A 16,520-nucleotide genomic window follows, 5' to 3' on the forward strand; every position below is an offset into this window, starting at 1 on the left:
AAGTGTCGCGGAAAAGGCCTTGCAGAGCACGACCCCTGAGGACCCTTGGAGTGCCTTGAGGGCCCGATAGCTCTCCAGATGGTCGAGATGGTCGATAGTCCCATTGTAGGGCTCTACCTGGGGCATTTTGAACCATGTTAGGACCGGTTCCTCCTCAATCTGGCGGGAGAAAGGTGACCTGGTGGAAAACTCGAAGTCACCCTCGCGCCTTGCCTTCTAGCTGTAGAGCGCCTCGATCTGCCGCTCGAGCCTCTCGACCTTCTTATCGAGTTCCCCACCTTGGGGGACTACCACGGTGGTCTGCTCCGGCGCTGGTTCGCCTGGAGCTAATTCCGCCTCCGAGGGCTGTGGCCTTTTGTCTAAGCTCCTCCCTAGCGGTTCTCTCCGAGGAGACGCTCAAGTTGAGCCTTGATAGCAGCGCCGTTCTCCATTGTTGGCCGCTGATCCGTCTGGAGGGAGGACCGACTGGGCCTGAACCTGTGGAGGCGGCATAGGAGGAGCCTCCGTGAGCTGCAGGCCTTAGACTACTGTGGCCAAAGCTTGAACTTGCTGTACCAAAATATTGAATTGCTCCGATTGGACTTGAGGGACTGGGTCCGCAGGAGGTCTTGGCGGTGAATTCTGAACTGAGTGTCCGGAACTTAATGCAGGACGCCGAGAGACGTTGGAAGCTCCTTTGCTTCTTAGCTTCATGACCGCGACTGGATCCTCTACCTGGCGCGCTATCTGTTGCAGACCTTCCGACCCGACAACAGCACAGTCCCAACCAACTGATGACAGAGAACGGGCCTGCCTCCAGGTCGGATGCCTCCGATCACGTGCTGGCGATGCGTTCACGTGTTTCGGGGCGATCCATTTTTCCCCCAACAAGACCCACCCTGTTGCTGAGTGTATTGCAGATATTGAACGATCTATTCTCTAGTATCGCATACAAGCACCATCACTCAATACTTTCGTTTCCCCAGAGTTACAATATCCTGTCAATGACCCAGTCATCCAAAAAGCATAGATTGAAACTAGAAGAGAAATCAGTTATCCACATAATTCGATCTATATCTTCAAAAAAAATAAGTACAAAAGAAAAGAAAAGAAAAAAAAATGTTTATTGGCTTATACTGAATACCAAAGCACTAGCTTATCACCCTATAGAGGGTACCTCTCACCCTACTCCCTCCGTAAATTACCCATGGTAACGGAGATGTTGTAACATGTTGTAACTTTAAATCCACTATATAACTACAAGCTGCAGATGAATGTGTCAGAACAGTATTGTGTTCACTAATGGATCCACTGGCTTGGAAGATTCCTTGCATAGAGCCTGGCTCATACAGTGGAGATGGCACATAGAACTACAAGAGCAAAACCAGCAAAACAGAATCAATGCATTGCAACATGCTTACTGATGGGATCCTCCAACTCGCGTGTGCCCCATAGTAGTAGCTATTGGACTAGATCGCCTGTATGTCTTTGTTTGAGGAACACCGAAAGGTAACTACATGATTTGCTGTATATAGTCAGTGCCCGTTTGTGGTGATTTCCAGACGATCTTCTTTCCCTTGCTGGTAGATGGTCTTCTGGCGTTCCACTTCCTCACTGCATAATTGAACACCAGTTGCAGTGATGCTATATAGGAGAAACGAGAAGACATTCGTTTATTTGGAAATGTAGAAGCATACTAGTAAAGAGAGTGCAAAGTCGTCAAGACATTTACAGAAAACATATAGTTCTCATAATGAAGTTGTAGTGATGTTTCCAGAAAACATAAAGATCTCATCAACTAACATACGAGAGCACGGAAGAGTCTGAAAATAAAAAAGTTTTAAGTTTACAATAGATGTAAAGCGTAGGATTAAACCTCGTCATTCAACCATTGTCATCAGGTACCTAAATATTGATAGGTAGGAGAACTTCAGTTCATGCTTATCAGCAAATGATACTGTGTTCAGTCATGCAACAAGAAGAGGAAATCCTATATCAGAATCACAATGGAGAGTTTTTAAACAAGTAAGGATCTTAAAGCTAATGGAATATAGTGTTCAGTTTCAGTGGGAATTAGGATCTGGTTTACGTCTGGATGTCTCGAAGAAAAACTTTATTAATATCTTCATATTGCAAAAATCACTAGGCTGTCTCATAACTGAAGTTATGAGGGCAAGGCAGAAACAAAAGGACCCAAGCTGGTAAAGGATCTGTTAGAAATACAAGACATATTTGGAACGATTGAAAAGACTCCGGCGACGAAAGCCAGCACCACCTACCCGAGCTAAGGTTGTTAACCTTTTTCAAGGGTATGTTATTTGGACTGCTATGAGCCCAAAAGGGTGATGGGAATTCATCAGGTTACGAATTGAGATAGGACTTAAATCCTTACTCAAATTCTTCACCCGGAATTTCTTAGCAAATTCGGCATCTTGAATAACTTGTAACCATTAGATGTTGCATGTAAATCGAATAACAAAAGAGCATACATGCATGAAACACTTAGAAGACATGAGGAGGTTGACATAGATGGGGTGAAAAACTAAAGATAAATCAGAGATTAGTAGATGCAAAAAGTTATAGAGTAGCACTACGAAAAGAAGCACTATGATGGACAGGCTACTTTTCAACAAAAATTAGTGTGTGAATTTGTGATGCATGAGAGGAGAAAGTTTGGAGGTGATGTCCCAGCTGAATAACAACTTTTCTATCGTTCATGTCATCTGATTAAGAGACCATACTTTTGGCAAATGAACAATTTTAATTCTCTACTCCAATGTAAAAGATGAACCAAAGAGCTTTTTCTATTGAAAATCTACATCTCCCTAAAGGGAAGGGAGGCACGAAAAGAAGTGAGTATGAAGAAAGACTGTCAGAATAAGAGGCAGGCAAATATGACTTCTTTCCACACTGTCCAAAATGCAAGCAGCCACTTGGTCCGAAGGCATGTTCCAAGATTTGACAACTCAACTGGTACATGTGAAAGGTTCATGTTTGTGATCTCTTCCCTAATGATTGTTAAGGTTAATCATGAGAGGATATATTTATAACATTAAACATTAATATTTTTTTTTATAATTTCATCAGAGAAAAGCTGCATATTTATATCAATCAATATCGACTTGAAAAATTAAATTGGATTAGCATTAATTTACATCTATAAGAATATAATATTTAACAAATAGAAGTCCAAAGACCTCAAAAATTTTGTAAAGATCAGGGATCCAACAATAAAGTTTGTAACAACTTGCAATATCGTCATGATATAACACAATTACATAGAGGGATGTAAACTTATTTTAATTCAAGAATCATGGACTTCTATTAACTATGACTGAAGAGAAGCAATTAAAAAATATTCTGTTATGGGAAGGCTCATTAATTCTTTAGGCAACAGCATAATAGTCTAGTGAATAGTGAGTTGAGATTTCAGACACTACTTTCCCCTTTTTATGTATCTCTTACTTGAATCATCTGGTGTAGCTAATAAGAAGTGTGTTCAAAAACTGGAACCAAGAAGTAAATTAATCCATTAATCCAGCAAAAATGTGGGCATAGAACCCAGAAATACTGACCTAAGGCAGCGCCCAATTGAATCATAGCAAAGAAGAGAAACAAGTCTACGCTTCCCTTTGTTTCTATGGCCCCCACCACGCTTGACCACTGGCAACTGCTTGATTCCTTTGGCCTCCATAAGCTCCTTTGCAGTTGTCAAGTCTGTGTCAGGGAAACAGGTTAATAGTCCACGTTCACTTCCCCGATACTTGAACCCTCGAGTAAGGCATGATGAAATGAGACAACTATTCACCTGCAAAACAATTTTCAAGTCAATAATAGATGTATTTAAAAAGATTATAGAAAATCAAAAGGCCAGCTAGAAATCTTAAAATTTGCATTGTCAAGTGGGATGAGGTTGGGTTTAGAATTTTGGTGGGATTTAATTACGGTCAACATGGAAGATTATGACAGAGTATGCAATACAATAAGGAGACCCAGATAGTAGCAGTCATACTTACATGCCTGCTATTTCTTAATGAAACTATCAATTGGTATAGATGTTGCTGATTTACCTTAAAACTACCTAGGAAATGGATTTCGTCTAGCCGTAAGTTGTGCAAACTGGATAAAAGTCCAGTATGGTGCACAGACATGATAACTTACTAGATAGATTATGCTTAGGTTGACTACAACCTAACCTGGAGACTTCCTCACCCATTTACATATATTGCATCATTATATACGTAGAAAGATTGATAAAATGCCGCATTAATACCTCTGCATGTGCTTACATTGAAGCTTAAAATTGCTTATATGAATCTACGTACAGCTACGCTATGACTAGCGCAGCCAAGGCAGTCCTACATACTTAGATTTGCCCACTTAGCACTACTTAATTGCATCAAGAGTCCAATGTCCAGGCTGAAGCCCTGTGCCCACTTGGACAGAGAGTTATACAGAATAATTACTGTGTATGACATCTCTCTCTCTCTAAGAGCAAAAAATGTGCTTTATATGATCTTCTCTACTAAAATCTTAATATTTTCATGCGTAATATTATAAGTAACCATTCTACTCATACAATAATATGATAATCAAAACTAACAGGCAACAAAATTGTCAGAGATTACACACATCCAAACAAGTTGAATCACCCTTGGGAGTACAAGGAGTCTCTCCACGTGCCTCTAATCCTCTCCGCCGAATGTCACCCAGTGTAAGAATTCCCTCCAGAAAATCTTCATCATCAACAACGAGAACACAACTTTGATGATTATCGTGCATAAGTTTTATAGCTTCTTTCAACATGATTGTTGGAACAACTTTAACATAATTCTTTGACATGGCCTGAGAAACCTGATAAAATAACTAGATGTGAATTAATAAAGTCTGATGGCAGAAAATGCATTACTCTAGCCTGACCTGATCAAAATTATTGAATACGTTTAACAAAAAAAAATAAATAAACAAAGCAAGTTACACCCCAGCTTGACCACCAACTACAAGAAAATGGAGAATCGAACCTTCAGGTCATCCAGAAGCATTTCCTCATTAATAGCTCCATGTTGGTGAATGCCAGTTTCTATTGTAGAAAGTTCAAGATCGTCTCCTCCATCAGGTCTTCTCCAGAGAGCTTCATTTTTTTCTTCAGCGGATGAAAGTGAAGAATAACCACGCCCAGGCAACCTGGACTCCAAGATCTCACCATCTTTGGACTGGTTTACCACAGAAGGCACCCATATTGCTAAACCGACAGCTCCCTGTTGACCAAAAAAGATTAAATGATTCATTAAATCAGCAAACAGACAATCCATCATAGCTCACTTTTCACCCATATAGGTAAAATTGAGAACTTAAACTATCATATCATACAATGATTAGGAGCACTGCAAACTACTGAGTTATTTTTTCTATGATTTGAGAAATAACCAAAAAGATCTGAATTTCATTTCTGAATGCCACAAATACTGAGTCATGCATGTTACTAGGAAACAGCTATTAGAACACCTTTCATATTAGGTTCCTCATTCATAAACTTAATGGTTCATTACTAGACTAGAGTGCAGTATAATCATTATGACTCCACAACAAACTAATGCAATCCAAAAACACATAAGTGCAAGATGATCTCCCTAGAATGCCTGCAAAACTGAAAGATGAAAACGAGTTTTCACCATATTCTTAGGTTCTAGGCAAGGTCGGAGGAACTAGCGCCGAGCACCGTACCGGTTCTCCGGCGAGATGATTCGGTACGGGCCGTGCTGGGCCTGTACCAAGAGAGGGACTATGCAAAGAGAAAAAGAAAAAGAGAGAGCGAGCGGGGGAGGGAGGGCCAAAGGAGGGTTGCGGACGCCGGCGAAGTGCCGGTGGAGGCCGTCGGAGGCCAGCGGTGCCGACTTCACTTAAAAAATGCAAAATTTTTTAAGGCTACGGACGGATCCTGTTTCTTTCGAAACAGGGGCAGCGGCCACGGCCGAGGCCGGCCTCCGCTGACCTCCGACAGCCTCTACCGGCGTCCCGCCCTCTCTCCCCCGCTAGCTCTCTCTTTTCTTCTTCTTCTCCGGCTCTGACAATGGGTTCCGTTTCTGTTGCCAGAACCGTATGGGGTGAGACACCGGTACGGCTCGGGATGGCCGAAACTGCCAGGTTCGGGATGGTTCCGCCGACCTTGGTTCTAGGTAATGAGGATTTTAGATAACCTAGAAACCTCCATTAGAAATGTCTATATTTTTTGAACAATATAGCTTACTAGAATTTGACCATGGATGGATACCACGTGAATCATCATAACCATATATTAGAATCAAGTGTTAAATCATCATCAAATAATTCTATTTTTATTTTACATGTACCAAATTTTGACAATCATATGTATCAAGGACCTAATGAAAAATTGAGTTTGCGAACAACAAGCTGAATGACTTCAAGGCACCGAAATAAAGAATAAAGTTCATGATTTTGCTTCAATTACCAAGAACTATCAGGGCCTATAGAATGTCTTCAAATGAAGCAGAAAATCAGCTTTAAACAGCTTTAACAAGAATTGACAGAAGTTAGTATATGAGAATGTGCATAAACAAGTGAGGATAAGTCATAGATAGGTCTCACTTAATTGTGATTAAGAGAATATGAGAGCAAGAAAAATTTTTCCTCACCATCAAGTAGCTAAGGGAGATTGTTTAATACACCAGAAAGTTGATTAAAAGAAAAAATTTTAAACTAGTTGATTTTTCTAAAATTCTAAAACTACTTGATTTTCCTAAGGAATGATAAAAAATAATATTATTTGTCAAAGAGTTGCAATATGTTTGTACCTATGTATGTACATATGTAAGTAAAATACCCAGAAAATTGATTAAAAGAAAAATTTTAAAAATAGTTGAGTTTTCTAAAATTTTAAAACTAGTTGATTTTTCTAAGGAATGGTAGAAAATAACATTAGTTATCAATGAGTTGCAGTATCTAATGTATGTACAACATATATATGCATGTATACATACACCGGAAAGTTGTTTAAAAGAAAGATTTCAAAACTAGTTGATTTTAATAAGGAATATTAAAAAATAATAGTAGTTGTTAATGAGTTGCAATACATATGCATGTATGATGAAAGTTGATTAAAAGAAAAATTTTAAAACCAAGCCGATTTTTCAAAAATTTTAAAATTAGTTGATTTTTCTAAAAAATAGCAGAAAAATAACGTTAGTTGCCATTGAGTTACAATATGCATGCATGCAAAACAAGCATCCATAAAATTTAGTAGGCTATCAAAATAACATAGTCCATACTTTATACCATAGTATTATCTTTCACAAGCTCATTGTTAGTCATTATTCCATAAATTATAATCCATACTTTATATTTAATATAAATATCAATATAGTACAAAATTGACCCTCCCCCTCATATAGTATCTATAGAGTATTTGAGAAGGATTTGAGGTGCTTTATAATTTTAAAAAATAGGATACTTAATAAAAAGTTTCGGGCATGCATTTTAGAAGTATCCGATGAGTATCGGTTTGGATACCAAGGTTTGGTGGACCATGCCAAATCGGCCGGCTTGGGGCATATTGAACCAAATTGTTCCATTACCAATATGGTGCAGAGGCTCTCTTCAAAACGATAGCCACCTTCACTTCGAACCTTCACCTCCCCTTTCTCCCCCTCCCACCTCCTCCTCTAGTCTCTCTCTCTCCTCTTTTCCCCTTCCATAAGCTACTCGATTTGAGTCTAACAAAGGAGACTGCTTCGAGCGCTTCGCTCGATAGTTCTTGGGGCCTCTCTCCGGCCTTTCTCCCTCATTGCAAGGACCTCGAAGCCCTCTCTTTCAGATCCGACCTCTCTCTCTCGCCACGAAGCCCTCGAAGCTCATCCAAACCCATTGAAGTCCGGTCAAATGAGTCCCCTCTCTCTCTCTTCCTTCTTCCTCTCCCCCTCTCCCTCTCCATCCCTCTTCTTCTTCCTCTCCGGCCCTCTTCTCTCCCTACCTGTGGTTCCAATATGCGTGGTTCAATATGGTATGAGTCGGTACCATACTGCACCGGTTGCCGGCCGGCATGCATGTTGGTGCTAGTTTTGCTTATCTCGTCTGAAATGGACACACAATAGATATGGCATATGATTTAACTATCTGTGCTTCCTAGATTAGACATATCCTTCTTCGTACATGCAAACTGTTTTGAAGTGTAGGGGAAACTATCCATTCGTTAGACATAAAAGTTTTTGGATGAGCAGTCCAATAGTTGCTTTAGGGTGGACTTTAGTGTATGTTTGATGCCACATGCATGAAGGACCGCATTGCAAAATTGGTGGCCAAAAGCTTAATGCAACAACTAGATCCACAATAATCTCACCTGCAGATGGGCTAGGTAATTACATGCCCTCCCTCCATCGAGAGTTGAAATCTCGTGGCATTACCGGCCCTATACTGGACGTACCACAATGAACCAATATGATTGCGGCTAATACTAAGCGAACTAAGCTCAAATTGCACCATACTGTCCATATCAGGCATCTCACCCCATGTAAAAATGCCCCATATTGTTTCATACACTTTCTTTTGTTCTCCTTTGCACTAAGGCAGATCAAGTCCTACCACCCCATATCGAGGATTCATAGCATACCGGCCAGCCATCAAAAACGATTACAATCCTCAAGATTTAAATCATTGATTCACATCAACAATGTTGAACAAGGCATAAAAAGGTGAAAGAAAAATGTATTTCTACATCTAACAAAGCTGAATTAAAAGCATCATGCGCCCAAGAAGAAAGAAGAATCGGAGAAAAGAAGGGAAGGGGACAAAGAGAAATGGTCGCATCATTATGAAAAATGCAAAATTATATAAAGTGAGAGGGCAGGAATGGATAATAAAAATACCCTAAGAATTACAGAAGCTGAGTTTCCAATAAGAGAGACAAACATATAAAGAAAATGTGACACATGCATAATTCATCCATCCATACATGCAAACATACATAAATATACAAATATACAAGTATATATTTCTACATGCTGAACTTTTACCATAAGTGGAAGCAAAATTCTGTAATCCTTTGTTAGCGTCGAAGAGGAGCAATACTGAGGTCAGTGGAACTGAACAAACTGAAGCTAGTGTAGCAGCCATTCCAACCTGTATGTAGAAGAAACTCAAAAACCATTTTACAACGACCAAAACTTTATTTGTTCTTTGCCTAAATGATTCAACAAAACTTACCAGTGCGTAGGCCTGTGGTTGGGCAACAGCAGCATTTCCTGGAATAGCTGAGTTTATCACTTCTGCAGCTGAACCACCAAAAACAGACCAACAGCAGCCCAATCATCAAGCTTGGAGCATATAGACCACCTACAAGGCCCGAACCTTTGCAAAGAGCAGTTGCTACTACTTTTGCCCCAGCTAGTTGAGCTAACAGCCAAATTCCAGGGGCTGAAGCACTCTTCCCTGTGTGTAGGATTTCGTCAACATGGTGAAAACCCCAGTATAATATCCAGGATACCTAAGAGCTATTCATGCCTGCACCTAAGCACCTAAGGCAGGGGCATACAACAGCAGGAAGACCCAAACTTTCTTTCATATACTCAAAAGACTTTGTGAACCAAACTACCAATCGAGTGAAAGCCACACCTCACTGCTCCCACACAGCTCCCTAGGATAAGGTATAAAGGTAGTTCTGCAAGGGAAAGTAGTGGTCAGACTATGAATTCAAGAATAAAATACAACATAAATTTTTTGCAGGTCAGCCACACATTCAATGGCCAAGAAGCCAATATCCACAAGCTTTCAAAAGCATCTTTCTACTCATAGTCTACATGATATATTTATCCGACCTTGGACATAGGAGCTCACTGGTTCTCAAAGTTTATCAAGACAAAGATGCATAAAAACTAAAATAAAAAAATTGATAAATCTATACTGTTGTTTTTCATAAAACTTGTTTTCGCCAAATTGACAGATCATAAACTTCAAAATGAGATGCACTGGCAATCAGGTTCGCTCGACCAGATACAAGTCGGGTCGGATGCAAGATAGATCAAAAATCTGTCAACCCAAATTGGACCTGCTAATTAAAGGGGTAAATTCTATAACTCGAATTGGACCATTTTATTAAAAGTAACTAACCCGACCTACAATAGGATGAATCAGTAAATGGGTTAAACAGTTAAACATTGCCACCCCAAAAATGAGTTTTATGAGAAAAAACTTCCCCCTTGTTCCGCATACATTGGTTTCATAATGAATTCATGCTTTGTGATAAATAGACTAAAACTGACAGACTACCAAGTAGATCTTCAAAGCTATGTAGTTCAGAGCTGCTCGGTTTTCAGTTTCTGATGTGATCAGATAAGGGGTAAGTAAAATTAGAGAAAAGATGAAGACAACGACAAGATGAAGGGTAAAGATGAAACAAACTTCCTGTCATTAATTTGAATGCCAAAGTACTAGGTAGCTCTAAAGTAGGACCTAATAGAAGTCAAGTCAGTCTAGTGAAACACTAACCTAGGGCGTTGGTATTTCCTACAATTAGAAACATTAATAATAAAAATCTTGAGAATCCCACTTTGATGATGTAATATTCACATGTAACGAGAAAAAGATAAATGATAATAGTCCAGATATACATTTTTGCTGTACCCTTTCAAATTTTCACTATGGATTCTAAAATAATGCCTTCACGTCATGACACTGCTCGACAGTACAAGCAAGTAACAGGCCGAGTTTCAACCTCTTGACCCCATCAAGCCCAAAGAAGGCCCTTCTTTGAATGCTCATACAGCTCTTCATATTCCAATTTTGAACCATCAATTTAAAGGTAACGACAGACCATTATCCACGAAATGAGAATTTTGATATCTTGTTTAATCATCAAATGTGTCCACCAGATGATGTCTTGGAATTAGAAGTAGCATCAACAAGGTTGAAGATGTTGATGGATGACATCAAAGCAATATTTCCTTCACCAAAGCTTTCGTATATATTTTATGAATATCATTTTGTGCATCAATCTTGATTTATTTTACAGTGTACATACCAAAAAATAGCAAATGCTACATCGAATTGATCATTTCTCCTTCGATCAACTAAAATTTTGCAGATGGACTAAGAAACAAGAAGCAAAAGTTTGCCTCACTTTCCACAAAGCTAACAGCATGTTTCCACAATAATATAAAACTGCCATTGATAATATCAAACTGGGTTAGACAAAGATAAAATACCAGCAGCAGATTTTAGTTCATACGTCGGCACAGTAAAAGCTGGCTTTTCTCCAAGTAAAACATTTGACACTGTGGATGATATAACAGAAGCCAATATTATCATTGCAGTTGTAAATGGAGGTGAGTTTTCTGCTCGAAGTGGCCTCAGTACAGTTTCAATGGCAAAGAAACATCCAGCAACTGCTGCATTGAAACCTGAAAATCCAAACAAGATCACATAGCAATTCATTTAGATGAGTCTAGTGAATTAAACGACATGACGAGAAAGAAGATCAACGGGTGACAAAATAAATAAAATGGATCTAGCATATATTTTTTTAAAAAAAAAAAACTAAGAACATATTCTCTTCCAGACAGAATAAGACCTAGCATTACAAAGAAAGATTGAACTCATTGATAGAGAAATCATAAAACAGCGAAGCCTAGAGAAAATGAATAACTGGTTCCAATAATACAATTCATCAATATATTGAGAAGACGACTTCGTTCCTTCTGCGTAATATCAGCTCATTTACTAATAAACTTTGCATCTTTATGATTATGAGAAAAGTACTTCACTAATATGGAAAAATAACAACATAATTGCAATCTACAAAAAAGTAATTTAAAAGCTATACCTGAAGCAATCCCAGCAGCTGCACCAGCTGCAACAGAGCAATTCTTCTTTCCCTATTATTCTCCATCATTTCTGAACATCCATTGCACACGATTTGCCAATATCAACCTGGGCCCCTCAGGGCCTAATGAACAACCTGTGCCCAAAGTCACAGCAGCCTGGATGGCCTTTATTGTTGGAAAATTGCAGCCAGCAAATCAATACCTTGCCTCTGTGAAGATCTGACTGCTTATCTGCTCAAATATTTCAAGTAATCCATGCATCATGCCAACAACCACTCCTCTGTGACTGGAATCAACATATTCTTGCCAAGTATCAGCCAGTCTCTGTAAGCGAGCCAAGCAGCACCCTCATTGGGGTACCTGCCCATGCCCATATCGTGTATTACATGCACCTGTCCAAGATATTGCCACATTTTCATATTTTAGAATTATGTAACAGCAAGTTCAAAATTTGAATTTGCGGGATTCGGAAGAGTTCAACAAGAGAAGTCAAAGTAAACTAGCATCTGAATTTGATATAAAATTGTCTATAGGACATCAGTTATGATTGTCTTGATGACTGTCATTCATTCATGCTCAAATGTAGGAATGTTCTTGACCTTTTTGCTTCATTGTAAGTGAACCATTAAATGAACTGATTTAAGATTTGGTTAAGCTGCCACAGACTAATCTATCTATGTGCCACTACTGAAATTTGCAAATTAATTATTCCATTGATTCTGTAGGCATCAAAGTCAACCACTCATATGTATTTTGCACAAAAGGATTTTCAAGCTAGGTGAAATTTTTGCAGAAATTTAAAAGAGGAAGGCTTAGTTTTTCTAGACCTGCAAATAGTTCCTCAAACATTTGGAAGAACTCAGAGTGACCACTTCAAATCCATATAATAACATGATAATCTGCCCTTGGGCAACCTTAAATTTGTGAATCTACCCTTTATGCAACGAGAAAAACCAGCTATCTATTGCACTAAGCATACCAGCAAGGCTCCGATGCATAACACCAAGTTGACCTTATGGTTACCAATTTGCTAATGAATTTCAGATCCCCTCAACGGAAGTGTATTCAGATGCCCGCTCCTGATTCAAGCTAAACCCCTTTCGATCCAATAACTTATATAAAAATCTCGTCAAGCACGACTCTTTCATAGTCAACAAAAAATTAAAAAAAAAGGCTACTATTCATATAGTTCCATACTAATCAACATGATGAGAAAAAGCCAGACTCAATTTAATGATTCCTAATTACAAATAAAGAATAGCAGAAAACTAAGAAGGTAAAAAAAGGAATTTAGCCGCGAGTTGGCAAGATCTCTTTCTTACGCAATGGTTAAAGCGGCGACGCAAAATTCCGGTGGCAAGACCAAGCAAGCACCCAATGAGAAGCAGCCCCACTCCGCGGCGCGCCGTCGCCGAGGGGTCGTACGCCCCGTCATCTAACGCCAGAGGCGCGCCCCCGTCCGTGTACCGGCGGCTCCGGCTACGCCAGAGAGGCCACGATCGAGGTGCCTCAGAAGTCGCCAATCCCGCTCCTCCTCCCCGACGTCGGCGTCCCCACCGCCGCCGGCCCTGGCCCTCCGGATCGGCGTCGGACGCCGAGGGGGCGGATCTTAGGAGGGCCATGTGGTCCTCGATCCCATACTCTTCCCCCGACATCGTGCCCCTCCTCTCCCTTCCAAGGAACCCTAGAATTCCATGGCAAAGTGGTCCCGATCTGATCGAAACAGACCTAAAAACCCCAGAGAGAGATCTTGGGGTGGGGTTGGCCTTCTCCCCCCGATTGCCAAGAAGGAGGGCGGAGAAATTAAAAGAGTAAATAAATTTAAATTTTAAAAAATTGTTTAATATATTTTCTTCCCTTCTCGTTTACTCCCTTTCTTGTTTACCTGTCCTTTTTACACATGGAGCGGGAAAAAGCAATGCCTCGTGCATCGTGTGGTGCCCACCTAAAAAGTGGGTCAGGTGGCTGTCGCCCGGGTTGACTTGGAGCTATTATGTGTTCGTTGTGTTTCACTTGATCCACCGTCTATGAGTCGTAATTTCGAAGAAGATGATCAGGTGGATCCTAACGAAAACGTAACGAATGATTAACTGCCACGTAAGGGAATTCTATGGGGCCCACAGTTATTTTGCGTTTTAATTGCTCGTTTATAGCTGTTGGTGTTACAATCGGAGCAGCGGATCCCCGGAAAAAAAGATCCGCAGGCACGACATCCGATTTCCGCGTGGCAAATCACGCCCTACTTCCTGGGACGTAACAGCGGATCCGTTTCGAAAGATTTCATGTTTGGTCGTTTCCCCAGGTATGAAAACCGTTTCCCTTAATATATAAAATGTCGTCAATTCTGGTGTTGGATGCGTTGAGTCCACTTGCGCTCGCACGCTTTGCACGGTTCAAAGACTTTCTTCTAGTGGGTTCGGCATGGGCATCCACCCTCTTATATGCAACCAATCGTCGGTGAAAGACCTACCAGCTAATTCCAAACATTGCTTCATGACTAGGATTAATATACCGATTAGAGGAATTCAAATAGTTTTTTTTTTTTTTTTTTTTGAGATCTAACATTGCTTATGTTATGTTTAAATATAAAGAAAATGTTATGATTTTTGAATGAGAAATAGAATTTTATAAATGGATTATTTAAGAGACAGACTCTTGAAGGATAATAGTTCTATATCAGGTTCTAAACTGGATAATAATTAAAAAACAAAATTTTAATTATAATTGATTTTGAATGCTTTAATTAGTCTGTGATTGGAGAGAGGTGGATGAATAAAGCATTAGGCGTCGAAAAAAATATTAAAAATATGTGATATGCTGAAATGAATGCATTTTTTAAGATTGATTTCATATTCATTGCTTTTGCAGATCCACATGAACTATATCTAGTTTTGGGCATAGATGGGTTATGGCTACACCTAATCAAGCTTGGACTTGGACTCGCTGGGAGTATGAGATGGAGAACCCATAAGTGACTTGTGTTGTTTCATAGCAACAACTTGTCTATCAATTTGGACTTTGATGTTGAACTTGATTGAAAATAAATTGCTATATGGAGGAGAGACTTTAACCAGAACATTTCGATATCAGTGATTGACTAGATGGATTCAAAGGTCGTCATTGATCTAATTAATTGCCCATTTTGGTTTATCAAAGATTAGTTCTTGGTTATTAAATATGACTAATGAGATATTTAGGCCTGTTTGGGGGAGCTATTGGCCTTATGTGAGCCTAATTTGGTCGACATGATTCATTTTATGACAAGCTTGATGTTTGCTTGGCTTGGCTCTAAGCTTCAATTATTATATGATTACAAATAATTTTGCCCAGCTAGGCTGATGATCTTGGATCTAGTTGTGATACCGATCTTTGACTTATTACAGGCCATGCCCTTTGTCATGATTTCATAGCTTCATGGTGTAGAACTTTTTGTACCTTTGCCAAGCCAAGTTCAGTTTGTTGTCAAAATCAACAATTGTAATACCATGTTTAGTTCGTCGGAATAGATGGTGGATTTTTTTAGTAATTTTATTCTACTGATATATATGTTTGGTAATTCATTTTGAATATGAAAATGTGTGAGGACCCGGTGCGGGCGTGTGTTTAGTCCCACATCGTTATTCGTTGGGTAGATCTTGGGTACTTATACAGGATCAAAGAACCCAAATAATAATTTCCGGCTAGCCATTTTGGGTAAGGTCCTGGGTTGTTACAAATGGTATCAGAGCAGACTCGGCCCATAAACCTATGTGGATTAGGGGATACTGCAGCACGGATCCATCGGGGCTGACCACGGGCCAATCGTGGTGTTTGTGATTAGATTTGAATAGATTTGAACCTTTAGCCTGACGAGGACGTCAGGGCTTGAACGGGGGGAGTATGTGAGGACACGTGTGGGCGTGTGTTTTAGTCCCACATCGGTTATTCGCTGGGTAGATCTTGGGTACTTATGCAGGATCAAAGAACCAAATAATAACTTCCGGCTAGCCATTTTGGGTAAGGTCCTGGATTGTTACAAAATGATAATTTCATCAAGAATTTGATTTTTATTAAAAAAAGGTAAAATTATATCTGATAAAGCACTTCGGTATTATGTAGCAAAAAAAAAGAAAAAAAAAAGCACTTGGGTATTATTTCCCATATTGAATATGTGTTTAAGTAATAATAAAATAAATATTCTTATATTACATGTTTTATTAATATGAATTATGTTAAAGTGTATTATAATAATATACCATCCATTGTGATAATGTGATGTTACGTATTATATTATTGTTATAGTTAGCTTTTAATACTGGATTTTTGATAATACTTATAAATTTTTACAATGTTAATTAATGTTATTGTTGAATTAATGTTCGTGTTAATAATGTGATATTCTATATTAAATTATTGTTGTATATTTCTAAATACCATTTCTTCACAATCTTACATTTTTTAATATGTTACTAATGCTATCATTAAATTAATATTTGTATTAATACTGTTGTAATAAGGTATCTTACTGGTAAGTGTAGTTTTTTTATTTTTGCGCGATATGTCATCTTCTATATTACGCATTTGTTTGACTTGTATGATAGATGTATTGCATTGGCTAATCAGCAGTGTCGGCGTATAGAAAATCATGTGAAATTAGCAATTCCACTTCTTGTATTTACCAATAAAGTAAGTGTAATTTAGGTTTTGCTGCAAATTGACAATAAAGGAAAA

The 16,520-nt window shown here is 39.0% G+C and overlaps 1 pseudogene; it reads right to left on the reverse strand.

Annotated features, from left to right (window-relative positions):
• Nucleotides 1-995: 995 nt before the first annotated feature.
• On the reverse strand, nucleotides 996-12,199 carry LOC103698448 (annotated as a pseudogene).
• Between the last annotated feature and the right edge of the window lie 4,321 nt (nucleotides 12,200-16,520).

Source organism: Phoenix dactylifera, unplaced genomic scaffold (genome assembly GCF_009389715.1).
Source record: "Phoenix dactylifera cultivar Barhee BC4 unplaced genomic scaffold, palm_55x_up_171113_PBpolish2nd_filt_p 000334F, whole genome shotgun sequence".
Taxonomy (NCBI): domain Eukaryota; kingdom Viridiplantae; phylum Streptophyta; class Magnoliopsida; order Arecales; family Arecaceae; genus Phoenix; species Phoenix dactylifera.